Raw genomic sequence first — 16,066 nt, forward strand, 5'->3', positions numbered from 1 at the left:
CAGTAAGGAGTTAAAACAAATAATTATAATGGTAGTAAGCAGGTTAACTGAAAACGAGTGGTGTGGATCATGATAATGTTACGGTGCTGCGGGCACACTCAGAATTTGTCCTGGTGCGTGAACCTTTGGGTTAAGTCTGGCGCCAGCAGGCCAGCGCTGCGGCTGCAGCGACATCAAAAGGACTGGAGCAGAAGCAACTTGAACCCTCTGCCTCGAGTCGCCTTGACGCTTTGAGACATTATGATGCCGCGGTTATACAGTGTGGTTCATTGTTGGGAACGGGCCAAATATCACACGAAATAGTAAATATTCGTGTAATACGTAAAGAAATATGAATGTTTTAGTTGGACCACTCTTTTCGCTTTGTGACAGATGGCGCTGTAAAAGTCACAAACGTGGTATCACGTAACATTCCGCCAGTGCGGACGCTATTTGCTCCGTGATACATTACCCACGTTAAAATGAACCGTTTACCAACTGTGGAAAAGGTCGATATCATGTTGATGTATGGCATGTGATCAAAATGCCAAACGGGCATGTGCTATGTATGCTGGTTGGTATCCTGGACGACATCATCCAAGTGTCCGGACCGTTTGCTGGATAGTTACGTTATTGAAGGAAACAGGAAGTGTGCAGCCACATGTGAAGTCAACCACGACCTGCAACAAATGATGATACCCAAGTAAGTGTTTTAACTGCTGTCGTGGCTAATCTGCGCATCAGTAGCAGACAAACTGCGCGAGAATCGGGAATCTGAGAAACGTCCGTGTTGAGAATGCTACATCAACATTGATTACACCCCTACCGTATTTCTATGCACCAGGAATTGCATGACAACGGCTTTGAACGTCTTGAACAGTTCTGCCACTGGGAACAAGAGAAATTACGGGACAATGGCAGATTTTTTGCAAGCGTTCTATTTAGTGAAGAAGCGTCATTCACCAACAGCGGTGACGTAAACCGGCATTAAATGCACTATTGGGCAACGCAGAATCCACGATGGCTGCGACAAGTGAAACATCAGTGACCTTGGCGGGTTAATGCATGGTGTGGCATTATGGGAGGAAGGACAGTTGGCCCACATTTTATAGATGGCAATCTAAATGGTGCAGTGTATGCTGATTTCCTATGTAATGTTTTACAGATGTTACTACAAGATGTTTCACTGCATGACAGAATGGCGATGTACTTCCAACATGATGGATGTCCGGCACAAATCTCGCGTGCAGTTGACGCGTTATTTAATAGCATATTTCATGACAGGTGGATTGGTCGCCGAAGCACCATACCATGGCCTGCACGTTCACCGGATCTGACGTCCCAGGATTTCTTTCTGTGGGGTAAGTTGAAGGATATTTGCTATCGTGATCCACCATCAATACCTGAAAACATGCATCAGCCCATTGTCAATGCATGTGCGAACATTACGAATGGCGAACTACTCACTGTTGAGAGGAATGTCGTTACACGTATTGCCAAATGCATTGAGATTGACGGACATCATTTTGAGCATTTATTGCATTAATGTGGTATTTTTCAGGTAATCACACTGTAACAGCATGCATTCTCAGAAATGATAAGTTCACAAAGGTACATGTATCACATTGGAACAACCGAAATAAAATGTTCAAATTTACCTACCTGTTACTAACTGTTTGTCTAAAATTGTGAGCCATATGTTTGTGACTATTACAGCGCCATCTACCACAAAGTGAAAAAAGTGGTCCAACTAAAAAATTCACATTTCTTTACGTACTACACGAAAATTTACTAAAAAATGGGGGTTCCTATTTTTAAAAAAACGTAGTTGATATCCGTTTGACCTATGGCAGCGCCATCTAATGGGCCAACCATAGTGCCGTCTGGTTTCCCCCTTCAAGCTGGACAAGTTTCGTTCTTTGTAGTTTTTTCTTTTACGCTTATTTCGTGAGATATTTGGCTCGCTCACGATCAATGGACCACTCTGTATAAATCCCACCCTGCAGTCACAGTCATTCAGTGTGGATAGTTTCGTTCAGTTCATACTGCAAACGTGTTTAGTGTTCCAACTTAAGTGTCAAGTGTACTGTTTTGAGTGACTATATTTTATTCGTTTACTTTAGTCTCTTAGTGTATTGTGAATTAAGTTTGCAATGGATAAATTTGTTACCAAAAAGTTGTACTTGGAAGTTGATGATACTGCAAGTCAGCCTTCAACAATTATTGTGTCGGCAATTGCTTCATCGTCGTCAGGCGGGAACCATTCACAGCCGAAAACTGGACAATCCAGTAAGGGAATATCATTTCAGAAGTCTTGGTTGATCAAATATACATGGCTACAATATGAAGCATCTACCGAAAATGTTTTTTGCAAAATCTGTGAAGAGGCAAATGCTAAAAATCTATTACAAATTTCTTCAAAAAAATTTTCCATAGGGTTTTATAACTGGAAAAAGACTTTGGGAAAATTCCGTCTTCATGAAAATACTTTTACACATAAAGGAAGTGTTCTGAAACTAAATTCTATCACTAACCAAAGTGTGGCCTCCCAATTGAATGAACAGTTAGACAGTGATATGAAGAAAGACCGTTTAGCCCTTGAGACAATTTTTACTATCGTTCAATTTCTGTGCCAACAAGGACAGGCAATTAGAGGGCACAAAGATGTAAATTCAATTTTGTTTCGATTATTGGAACTCCAACAGAATGACATACCTGAGTTTAAAAACTGATTAGGGCATTCAGGGTATAAGTGGCTGTTCTACAATACTCAAAACGAGATCATTGATCTACTAGGAAAGTCTGTGTTGAGAAAGATATTGGCTTCAATTTTCTATTATGGTTGATGAAACAAGTTATTCTTCAATTCATGAACAAGTGTCATTCTGTACTCATATTGTTGAAGATTCCTTAATCATCGATGAAGATTTTATTGGCTTATATGAGACCCCCACTACTGAATCAAAAACTCTGTTTAGTATTTGAAAAGACATTTTTGCTCATCTTGATTTGCCAATGGATAACTTAAGAGGACAGTACTATGATGGTGCCTCGAATATGAGAGGTAAGTTTGAGGGACTAAAAAAAGTTAGTTTTGCATATACAACCAAAACCACGTTATGTGCACTGCACTGCTCACAGTTTAGACTTGGTAGTTGTAGACACCAAGCTGGTCTATGACCTCTATGCCTGACTTGATGGACTATGCAAGCTTCTAATATCTCGAGAATATTGAAAAACTTTGATGAACTTGTAGTGTGTTTTGAAATATTTTCTACAGAGGTTACAATTGTACAGGCTACCTTGAGTTAATGTTACAATACAAGATTTATTTCTATTTATGTCTTTATTGCCATGCAGTGAACCCAGTAGACAATGTCAATGAAAAAATTCAATGCCCTCATCTAACTAAGTGTTGCTGATCCGGAAAAAATATTGAGGGCTTGATTTGTATATTGAATGGAAGGCATAATAGTTTTGACCACTTTTGGGAACTGTGTTCAAATGAACCTTCACAAGTTTGTGATTCTTCACTTTCTCACAATCGAAATATACCAAAGAAGTATGAAAACTATGAAGCCAGCTCACCAAACATTTTCAAAACCACAAAGGAATACTACAAAGCTATTTACATAGAAGTTTGTGAAACGGTGCAATCTTGCGTTACTGAGCGGTTTGCTTCAACTGGACTCACACAGATCACTGCTTTTAGTAAACTGAGGTGAAACAAATTTGGAAAAATCAACTGAGTTTTTTAAAAATGACCTAGACATTGAGAGACTGCGCTTACACTTGAATATGTTAGACGATATTACTAGTAAAAAAACAACTGGTCTTAAAAAGCATGCGTGATGTAAGGAAGTGCATTACGCAAGGGCCTGCTGTTGGAGAAATGTTATGTGAAGTAGTGAAGTACATTAAGCTTCTCCAAGTAGTTCCAACCATGACACAAACAGCAGAACAGTCATTTAGCGCCCTTAGAAGGCTGAAGTCATATCTATGATCAACAATGGGACAGAAACGATTGAAAAACTTGGCTGTTCTTAATGCCCACCAAGACGTTTTGAGTGAATTGGATATCTGACCAGTCATCAATGACTTCATATTCAGTAATCCAGTCAGATGGTCGACATTTGCACCTTTCTAAAGACACTCTAGCCCTAATAATGGCATTTAGAGCAGTATTAAAAATCTTTATCAAATAGAGAATTAAATACATACACGATGTTAAATTTTCAGTTTCTGAATATTAGTACTAGTTTAGTACTGTATTACTTTAGTACACTATTAGCTACTTTCAAATACTCCAATATTTTTAGGGTGTAAGACCCAATTAAAACCCGCTATTTACATACTTTTTAAGTGAAAGTATTAGTAATACTGTATTAACTTTAATAACTGTATTAAAGTGTTAACTTTGAAATATTGTTTTTATTTAATGAACCCTGAGCCTTATTCAAAGTAAGCTGAAATGAGATATTTCACTGATTAATCAAAGTGCTGTTACTGTGCAACAGTAATATTTTATGTTTTATTCTTTTAATGATAGTTTAGGATTTATTTAAATATAATTTCACTCCTCTGTAATAGTCTATAAGCATGTTTATTAGTGTTAATTAAATTAGCTTTTTATGAAAATACTCTGTCAGTTGATGTTTTGTTTCTTTTTAATTAATATAGTTATTTATTTATTTAGTTCTCGTAATTCTACATGTGTAGAATATATACAAGGATTATGCACATGGTTAAGTCTTTACAAGATAAAATACAGTTTTTATTGTATTCCTAAGAACTAGATCTTTAAGTAATTTAGCGAGAATCATATACAACAACCATTAGAGACAACATACAAAGTAAAACATTCATAATGCGCCTTTTTTGTTGTTTGGTTTCTAGGTACTCTGTCAGACTTAAAAAGCAATGATCAATTAAATATGCCTTTAGTTCACCCATAAAACTACTGATTTTAATTACTGATTTAATATGACTATGCAGATTATTGCAAATTTTTATCCCAATATATAGAGTGCCTTTTGACACAACGATGGTCTCACCTGTTTCATATGAAGATCAGATATTTGTGTTGTATTGTATGCATGTATAGCTTCATTTTTAATAAGATATCTGGGTGTCTATCAATAAATTGCTTTATGAAACTGAAGTTTCATAGATGAAAATGCAAGAACAAGGAAGAACTGACAATTTTTTGAATGTGAGACTGCATGATTTCCTATTCTTTACCCCTTCAATAAGTCTTAATATTCTCTTTTGCGTCCTGAAAAGTTTAATATTTGTTGTTGCATTGCCCCAGAATATCATGCCATATTTAATTATACAATGCAAATAGGAGTAGTATACATTTAACAGGCTGTCTTTGCCTGCAACAAGTTTTGAGGTTCTTATCATGTAGCAGGTTTTGCTTAGTTTTCTTTGCAAATATTAAATGAGTACCTCCCATTTTGTGTTGTTTTGGAGTCAGAGTCCCAGAAATTTTGTGCTGCTAACACTTTCTAGAACTCTGTCTCTTAGTTCTATTTATATGTTAGGGTGGTGCCTTCCTTTTAGATTACAGAAGTTCAGTGCTACTGTCTTTACTTTGTTTTTAATCAGCTTGTTATAGCTGAACTACTGTTCAACACTGTTCATTGTTTGGATTGGAGAGTCTTTTAGTTTTTCTTCTGTTTTCTCACTAACAAGGAAGCTTGTAATGTCTGCAAATTTGAGGGTAGTTTGGCAATACTTGTTGTACAGAAGCTCATTGACATAGAGGAGAAACAGAATGGGTCCTAATACTGATCCTTGAGGGAAGCAGTATTTCCCATTTTCACATCATGAATAGTAGTAGCTGATTTTGTTATGGTCAGTATATTGCACATCAGCCACCTGTTTGTAACTACATAGGTAATGTCCAGAGCCACTCATTGGATACACCTCTAATTCCTAATTGCCCACTGAGCGAGGTGGAGCAGTGGCTAGCACACTGGACTCATATTCGGGAGGAAGACAGTTCAATCTCACGTGTGGTCATCCTGATCTAGGTTTTCCGTGATTCCCCTAAATCGCTCCAGGCAAATGCTGGGATGGTTTCTTTGAAAGGGCACAGCTGACTTCCTTCCCCATCCTTCCCTAAGCCGATGAGTCCAATGACCTCACTGTCTGGTCTTCTCCCCCAAACAACCCAACCCAACCAACCCTTATTAGTCAAGCTTCTGCAATAGGGCATTATAGTCAATGATGTCGAAAGCTTCGGACAAATCAAGACTTATGCCCATCAGAAACTCACTCACATCCAGTTTAGCATAGATTTCATTACGAAATTCACATATTTCACTCTCAGTTGAATAGCCTTTCCTTAAACCATGCTTGAGGGAGATAGAATTTTATGTTTCTGTAGGAAATCAGACAATTTCTTATAAAAAATTTCTAATTTTTTAAAAATACAGGCAGTAGGGCTTTTGGTCTATAATCTGAAATGTTTTCTGGATTTCCTTTTTTGAACAGTGTTTTCAGTTTTGTCAAAAAATGTGTCAGGCTTGTCAAGTTTTCCAGAGTGTCGAGTTATTCAGAGTCCAGTTTTTGCGGTTCTGATGTTGATCACATGACTCTAAAATGCTTTAAAAACTTTAAAACTCACTATTTTTCATCTAAAATTTAGAAAATTTCCCAGGGCAAGACCCCCAGAGTGGGCCCCTCCAATATTTTTTATAAGTCAGAGCACCTGATGACACTACATGGTGGACAATCTACTAATTCAGAGATTTGCAGGTTTATTGTGAAACTTAACTTCAAAAGGCAAAAATCCTGTGAAACTGCATTGCAAACTATTCATTACATCTACAAAATCACTGATGTATTCATACCATGTAGGATGTTTGTAGTACAGTGTGTGTGACATAGACAATTAATGTATGCATGTATATCTTTGCTGGATTGGATGAATAATTATAAACTGAAATTAAAGTGTGTTTAATACTCGATTTTTCTATGAATGACTTAAACACTTAGATACAAATTGTGATTCATAGTCTGACAGGATTAATTTAGGTTTTCCTATATTGTTGAACTAATTTTTTTCCTGTTTTGGCAATAATCTCCTTACTTGGTGCTTTTCTGAGTGTATATAATTTTACATACTTCGAGAAAACATCAACCATATCAAAAATATAATTATATCCATTTTTACTTTTCGGCAAACTTCCATAAAAATCCACAGCAACTAAATCCATTGGTTTCTCAGTTATACTTTGCATCTCACCTTGAAAGTTCTGTTACTTACCTTGAGTCTCTGACACCTGTCACAAGTAGATAGTTCCTTCCTAACCGTTTTAGCCATTTTATATAAATAAGGTAAACAAAAAAACAAGAATATATATATATATATATATATATATATATATATATATATATATACACTGTGGTATTAAAAAAGGTAAACAAAAAACAAGAAAATGCTTATTTATATAAAATGGCTAAAACGGTTAGGAAGGAACTATCTACTTGTGACAGGTGTCAGAGACTCAAGGTATATATATATATATATACCTTGAGTCTCTGATACCTGTCCTATTTTTAATAACCTCTTTTGCCTAAATAACTCTTTACTAACCTCCTTTTTGGATCATGGTTTTGGTTCTTTCTAATTTTCTTGTTCGTTGTACTAATAATTTTATCAATGTGTATACCCTTCGTATATATGATTTTGAACTCTTTTCCCTCATTTTTATCAAAATTTTCATTACCTCCACTAAAAGGCATCCATGACAAAGAATCAGCAACAGCATTGTCTACCTCTTTAATATATTTAACTTCGTAATCAAATTGTTACAAATACATTCTCCACCTGGTAAGACTATAATGATAAAGTCTGCATTCCTGTAGGTAACTTAGAACTTCGTGGTCTGCATATGCAATCACTTATTTCCCAATAAATAGGTTCTGAATTTGGTAAATGCCCAATAAACAGTCAATAATTCCTTCTCTGTAACTGTGTAAGATTTCTCATGTTTTTACAGCATTCTACTTACAAAGGCAATCACGTCATGTATGATTTCCACATTAACTTCTTTTTCCTGAAACAGATCTCCTCCCTAACTATAACCGCTACTACTTTAACCGCTACTATCTGTGTGTAAACAAAATGGTAGGCTAAAATCAGGTGTGTGTAACAAATTTTGGTTATTCAACTTTCTGTTAATGTTTTCAAATGCTTGTTGACATTCTTGAGTCCAAACTCAGTTAGTATGGTATTCTTTCTTTTTAAGGAAACTGCTTAAACAGGATGCATTAAAACTTTATCCACACACAAATTTTCAATAAAATCCGCATACATTATAAAAAGCCTTCAATAGCTTTTTACTGTGTGGTGCTGGAAAATCTGGGATTGCTTTAATTTTATCTGGATCTACCAAGATTTCTGCCCCAGTAACTACATGCCCTAAGAATTTAAGTTCAGAGATAGCAAATTTACATTTTTCGAGTTTCAGAGTTGTACCCCCTTGTCTAAATTTTTTACATACCTGCTCGAACAACTCCAGATGCTATTCCCAACTTTGTCCAGTGATCAATATGTGATCCACACAAGCAGTAAGTTTTCCTACCAGTTCTTGACCAAGAACATAATCTAATGCTCTTATAAACTCAACTACTGATGAGTTCAGAACCAAAGGTACTACACAGTATTGCTAACATCTAAGACTGTAAAGAAAGGCGGTATATTTAAATGATTCATGAGCTAAAAGGTACCTGAAAAAATCCAGAAGATAAATCCAAACTAGACATAATCTGAATATTTTTAAATTTATGTAAAAGTTCATCAGTGTTTTCAGAATGATCTATTTCTCTGCACAAATACTTGCTTGAATGCCTAGAATCAACAACCATTCGCACTACTCCATCTCTTTTGGAACCAATGACTAATGGGGTGTTGCATGGGCTAAAACTTCTCTCAGTGATATCACACACTTTCATCTTATGCAACTCTTTCTCAACTGCAGCTCTCCTAGCTATAGGTACACTATATGGCTTTACGTAAAATGGTTGCTATGGTTTTGGCTGCAAAATACACTGATGTCCTCACAATCTACCTGGAATATTACTAAACACATCACTATACTCCCATAACAAAGATTCCAATGCTTGTTTCTGATTATTAGTTAACCCTTTTGTTTCTGAAATCTTAGTGTCTACAAGTCCTTTAAATTCAGCTTCACCAGTATCTAATCCCAGAATATCTTTAACTAAAAATCAACTCATAAGATTGTCCTCATAAGATATACTTGACATTATAAAACCAGTGCAAATACAATCTCCATCAGGTGCATTGATAACCAACTTCTGCCCTCCCAAATCAAAACCTGCACTCACACTAATTGTCCATGTCATGTCAAGGATAATACCTTCAGAGAGATCTAGAATTATTAAACATGAATGCTTAAAAGTCATTCCTTCAATTGTAAAAGATATTAAAGCATGATTTTTAACCACTTTCTCAGTTGCACCTTTAATCTGTACTCCAATTACAGGTAATTATACATAGCCCTCATCAGGTTTTAATTTTTTCTTAAGGTTTCTGAAATTTCGGTGCATGTATCAACAAGACACCTGCCTTCCCATGATCCTACTCTGACCATAATGAATGGACAATAAACTTCAGTACATTCTTCAGTCTTGACATCCTCATATGACAGGTCATCTACCATTTCTTCAATCTCTAAAATCATTATTGTTCTTACCATTTTCATTGCCCTGACACACTTTCATTAAATTAACACAAACATCATTATCACTGTCACTGAGAATTTCATCAGTCCATATGCACTTACCTGTTTCACTTAGATCAGCACTACGGTACTTGCCTTCAAGTTGTGTTACAAGAACATGTTTAATTTTATGCCACCAGTCTGGATACAAAGCGAGACACAGACTTTTTTTCATGATTCTAAAGCTTTCACAAAAGCATCTCTGTTTAGCCAGATATTATATAAAAAGGTTTTATTCTCATTCACAACACTGAGCAGCTTACTGTCACTGTTATAACTGGTAACTGAATTAATATGATCATGTACAAATGCCAACTTCTAGTAATTAAATCAAGAGTTTTGCTTGCTGTGATACTGCCATTAATGTCCCTTAGTCATTTAACAGCGTCCTTGGGTCTCTCTACAGCATTATAGTCACTACAATACATTTCCTTACTAATAGCTAATGCCTCCAATTCTTTAAACCAAACAAAAATATTTTTCTTCCTCATTACTACTGTCATTATCCCTTGCATTCAATTTATTATAATCAAAAATACGATAAACATCATCACACAAACTACCAACATCATCATTCACTACTTCATTACCATTTAAGTACCCATTTTCATTTAAGTTGCAGTTCATTAAGACAGTATTCACTTTTTTCTTACTTAGTTCTTGCAATAGTTTCTAAGCTCCAAAGTCTTCACAAAAATCAATCACTTCAGTATTTAGCAAATGACAAGCCTCTACCCAGTTACAGAATTCCGATAAATTAATTTCCTCTGTATCCTCTTTTTCAATTTCTGTGAGCTCATTTACCTTAATTATATATTCTTCCTTACCTGGAGAACATATTTCTTTCTCAATAGATATCATATTAACCCTAGAGCAACAAGCTGCAAATCCTGAGACATAAATAACAATATGTGGTAAGAATTTACCCCACATTTTTCTAAATTATCTCTATTAAGAAAAGGTTCTGGAGTAACACAAAGTAATAATCAAACAATATGCAATATTAAAGTATTGTTAATGTTTTACAATATGGCGAAGCAAATAATAGTATGATGTCAATGTATTTTACTGTATCATGTTTGTCATATATGAAAATATGAGATTGCACTTATCTGTTGTATTCAAGTACCCTTTTTGTTACAATGCTGCAAAACACAATAGAACATGTCATAAAGCATAATAATCATTGAAGGAATTGTTCTGTGTAATATACACAAACATTACATAAATTTGTAAAAAAAATATAAGGCTAACAACTACAAAAAATAGTTCCTCATGGAAAAGGAAATACAGATCTTATAAATTAATTTCCAAATTTGATGAAATTTTGAGTATATCAAACATTTACAAATTACTCTGTTGTAACAACTTTGACAAATATTTTTCGCACGGTCTTTGTACACTCATTTCGAACAGACACAGACAGCATTCAAAGGAACTTTTCTAGTCTTCTTTTTAACTGCAAAGAAAGTGTCATCCACTTTTTTTTGAGATCATTTCTGGTTGTGCTGCTGAACTGCTTGGAATATCGCTCCCAAAATGTGTCAAAATCTGTTCCATGGTTATGCAAAGCTATTTAGGTAATTTTTTCTTATGAGCCTACTTTCATTTCTCCTTCAACCAGCCCAAGACCTATTGAATTGAGAAAATTGCTTCAGTTGTTTGCGCCACCATTCCCCTTGTACAAAATATAGTCATTTATTCTTCATGCAGCTAAAAGCTCCGACAGGTCTCGCATTGGCCAGCACCTGGTTTTTCATGCCATGATCTTGTTGTGGCATAGTAAATCAAATACATCGACTCCCCCTTTGTTATCAATGTAGAAAACTACTATGTTTGATTTCTTTGCCTTCTTATCCATTTCACCTGTCTCATGCATGACTGACAAAAGAATAATGTTTAGCAACAATATTATGAAAAGGAAAGCTGCTACTAACCACACAAGTGATGCTGAGTCACAGATAGGCACAACAAAAACACTGTCACATATAAAGCTTTCAGCCAATAAGGCTTTCATACAGACACACACATGCACACACACACACACACACACACACACACACACACACACACACACACACATACAAACACAATTCACACACACGTGTCTGCACACATGTCTGCAGTTTCAGGCAACTGAAACGACACTGCCGTCGATTTTTGACGAAGGCATTACTGGCCAAAAGCTTTATTTGTGACAGTCTTTTTGTTGTGCCTATCTGTGCCTCAGTATCTCTGCATCATGCCCTATGGTTTAAAAAACGCTGCGCAGACATGGCAATGTTTCATTGATTCGATTTTCCTACCACTTCCTTTCGCTTTTGCCTATTTGGATGAAATATTTATCTTTTCCTCATCTGTGGAGGAACTTGATGGAGTCCATGCAGCTCTTTGGCCAACAGCGTAGTTATCAACCACGAGAAATCACAGCTCTGTCCTACATCTGTTACTTTCCTTGGCCTTGTGGTCTCGGCCGACAGGTTCCGCGTAACTGATTCATGAATCACGAAGATCCTCGCTCTGCCTCTCCCTGAAGATTACTTACAACTTTTTTCTATGGATGATGATCTTCTATCGGCGACATATACCTCAGGCTGCCTCCGTCCAGTTGGCTCTAACCGACACCCTCTCTGGTAAAAATACAACAGTAATGCGTAAACTGGAATGGAATAGGCCAATGCTGGACGCTTTCGACAGTTTGAAATCGGTCATCACACAGGCTATCACTCTCATGCACCCCAACCCAGAGGTGCGGTTTTCTATCCCTACCGAAGTTAACGAGTCGCCTGTAGGTACTGTCCTCCGACAGCACACTGCAAACTCAATGCAACCGCTCCATTTCGTCTCAAAAAAGCCAACAAGAAGTCAGTGTAAATGGTCGACCTTCGACTGCGAGCTCCTCACGGCTTATGAGGCAGTCAAACATTTCAGGAGCGACGCTGAAGGACGCGCTTTCACCATCTATTCAGACCATAAACCTCTTGTTGATTCGTTCCGCAACCCGGCAAAAGATCCCCCACTATGCCACTTCCGGCACATGGACTTTATTTGCCAACATGCTTCGGTCTCTTGTTACATCCATGGTTCGGAAAACGTAGTTGCCGACTACCTCTCCCGCATTTCGATGATTTTCTCGCAGTTTAACTTAGAGGAACTGGCGCGGCTTCAGGCTGAAGACGCGGACATACAACGTCTGCTCTCAGACGACGGATCTTCACTCGTCATCGAACCTATTGCTCTGCATGGGTCATCAACTTCTATCATCTGTGACGTTTCTACTTGTTCGTACCACCCCTTTGGCGCGGGATTTTCGACACGTTACATAATCTTTCCCACCTTGGGACGTAGGAAATGACATGACTCATAACGGAATGTTTCGTCTGGCAGTGCATGTGACACAGCTGCCACTCGTGGCCACGCACATGCATTCCTTGTCACTGGAGCAAGATGAGCAGACATGCACTACTGCCTTTAGGGACAGTTCGACGTTCCAAGGGCAAATTGACGTGGTCAGTCATCTTCCCCCATCTGAGGGATACAAAGACATCCTTTCCATGACCAACTGCGTCACCCGTTGGCGAGGGTGGCTGGATTTGGTTGCTTCCTGTCACTTACCATGGACCAGGGCAGCCAGTTTGAGTCGTCGCTTTTCTCTCGCCTGTGTAAGTTGTGCGGGGTGGCGAAATTCACATGAATGTATATCATCCGCAGGTCAATGGACTAGTGCAGTGGTGGTAAAGAAGCTAAAAGCTGCACTCATGTGCCATGGATGACTTTGGTCTGAGGCTCTGCCGTGGGTATTACTGGGAATCCACTCTGCTCATAAGGAGGACCTCCATGTTTTGCTGGCGTAGGTCCTGCATGGTGAACGTTGAGGACACTTCAGCGACGATTGCTACCAACCTGTCGGCCCTCATCGAACGAGTGCATGCCTACGTGGCCCGCTTTTACCCGCCTCTACCTCGCACTCACACCATGCCACATGTTTTTGTTCATAAGGACTTGAAATCATGTGATTTCGTCATGTTACAAGATGACTCTGTTCGTGCAGCTCTCCAACCTCAATACTCCGGCCCACACCACGTATTATACCGTGGGGTCATTCTGCTCAAAGGCTACCCGAGTACAAAGCCACACACTTAGCACTTAGCACGCACGATGCCATCTCCGCCTGGCAAGCTGGCACAAACATTTTTTTGTGGATGTGTGCTAGCTGTCCTCCGCCATGCTCCGCAATGCTGGGGGGGGGGGGGGGGGGGGAGGCTCTGTGGCATATCTGACGTGAAGGGACAGTTCTTTGATTATGCTATTTGGTTTTCCTTCTTTGTCTTTGTGTTCTAGCGCTATGTTGGACAGCCATCTTTCTGTATTCACTCTATTACGTGACGAAATAAATGCCGTTTCGATCCTAAAAGTGTGTAATAACAATTCACCATCACGTAAAATCCACAAGTTCATCCAAAGGTTTGCTCAATGCACTAATTTTTTAAGCTGATTTATGCAAAACTGTATCATATTAAAACACCCTTCCCTCTGATTTGGTCCATCAAGAAATTCCGTTTTTATTCTGGCTTCTTCAGTCTCTGACCAAAATTTATCTAAAATCCTTTCTCAAAATGTACAAAGGTTTTTTCATCATTAGTGTACTAATTTGGCATGCTTAATGCTTCACCTTACAGAAACTTCTAAGCAAACTTTATTTTCATATCACTCATATTAGACACAAAGTTATGTCTGCATTGCTGCTGAAAATCTACAGGATGTAAACTACCTTCACTTGAAAAGTTTTTCACTGAAATGTTGCAAAACCTGATACCAACATTGTTAACAAGATTTCCATTAACTACAACATTAGACAATTCTTCAACTTTTTTTACACAAAACCGAAACACTACTTTCTAAGGTGCTAGTTTTCTTGTTACTTAATTTTACCTTTTCTGTGAATTTTCTGTCTGTTGTTTTCACCTGTTCAAGAAAACTGCTTTCAACAAGTGGCACTTCGGTGTCAACATTAGTTTCCAAAGTCGAAATTTAACTATTAACTTTTTTGTCAAAAGTTCTTATTTCCTCATTCACTTTTTCAAAAGCAGTTTTTTTTGTTCCCTAATTTTAGCGATCTCATCTTTGACATTTTTAGCTTTATTACTAAATTTAAATTCAATTTCTTTCTTTTTGGACTCCACAGATTCTAGTTGATTATGTAGCCTCTCAATTTTTTGATAGATATCGTTTAATTGAGCGGTATTTTACCAATACAATCAAACAATGCTCCTAATGAATGGCCAATTTCTGTGAACAGATTCTTATTATTATTTAAATAAGCTGCATTTTTACCAACACAACCGAACAACACTTCTACTGAATGACTCATTTCTGTGAACTGATTCTTATTATCATTGCTCATTTTATTAACAATGACAGCTTGGTACTTATTCTTATCATTTCATTTTAATTCATCCATTAGTTTTTCCTGTTCTCTAAGTTAGTCAATAATGTTTTCCTGTCCTTGTTCCACTACACTACTTAAGTCTCCCATATCTGTGTTATTTCTTAATACTTGTACAATGAAGCACTTCAGCAAAAAAGAAAAAATAAAGAAAATATTCCCAGTACTTAACTTTGTTGCTAGATGTTGATATTGTTAATTGTTCACCTCATTTTTTGCCCATCATTTTCTTCTTCTTGTTTGCAAACTGCTTTTTTGCTGTTATTGTTGCTGTTTTGTAGCTGGGGTTTATATCTGCCTGATTATTGACGTAAAATTTTCATAATATCGTTTAATCCGCCAGAAGAAAAATAGTCGAACACGATATTCACATTTCACTTTCAGAAAATCCTGGATGGCCCACCATATTCTGACCATCCCCACCCTCCTGTTGCCAATTGTTGAACTTAACCCTTTAGCAGCTATGGGTGTACATATATGCCCAGCAGGTAGAAAGGCCACATGGCTATGGGTATAGATGTATGCCGAGCAGGTAGTAAGTCCAGACAGCTATGGGCATTCATGTATGGCCAGCAGGCAGAAAGTCCAGATGGCTAATGGCATTCATGTATGCCGGACCTCAGGAGTGGGTAAATGTGCGCAATAGAATGGCTAGTCGCTGTTGTCTGCAGTTCTCACAACAGTGTCATTATCTGGTCTTCTTTGTAATGTACGAAAGAGCATTAGTTTTCACCTACCCTCGGCCCATTCTGCTTACAAGTCTAACATTCGACCACTCCTCTTTTCGCTTCTTGTGAGACGACAGCATTCGCGTGTGTAGCCTTTGCCATGTTAAGACACAATTTATCAGACAAGGAAATAATGGATATTCTTATGAGTAGTA

This window comes from Schistocerca piceifrons, chromosome 1 (assembly GCF_021461385.2).
Source record: "Schistocerca piceifrons isolate TAMUIC-IGC-003096 chromosome 1, iqSchPice1.1, whole genome shotgun sequence".
NCBI classification, from domain to species: Eukaryota; Metazoa; Arthropoda; class Insecta; order Orthoptera; family Acrididae; genus Schistocerca; species Schistocerca piceifrons.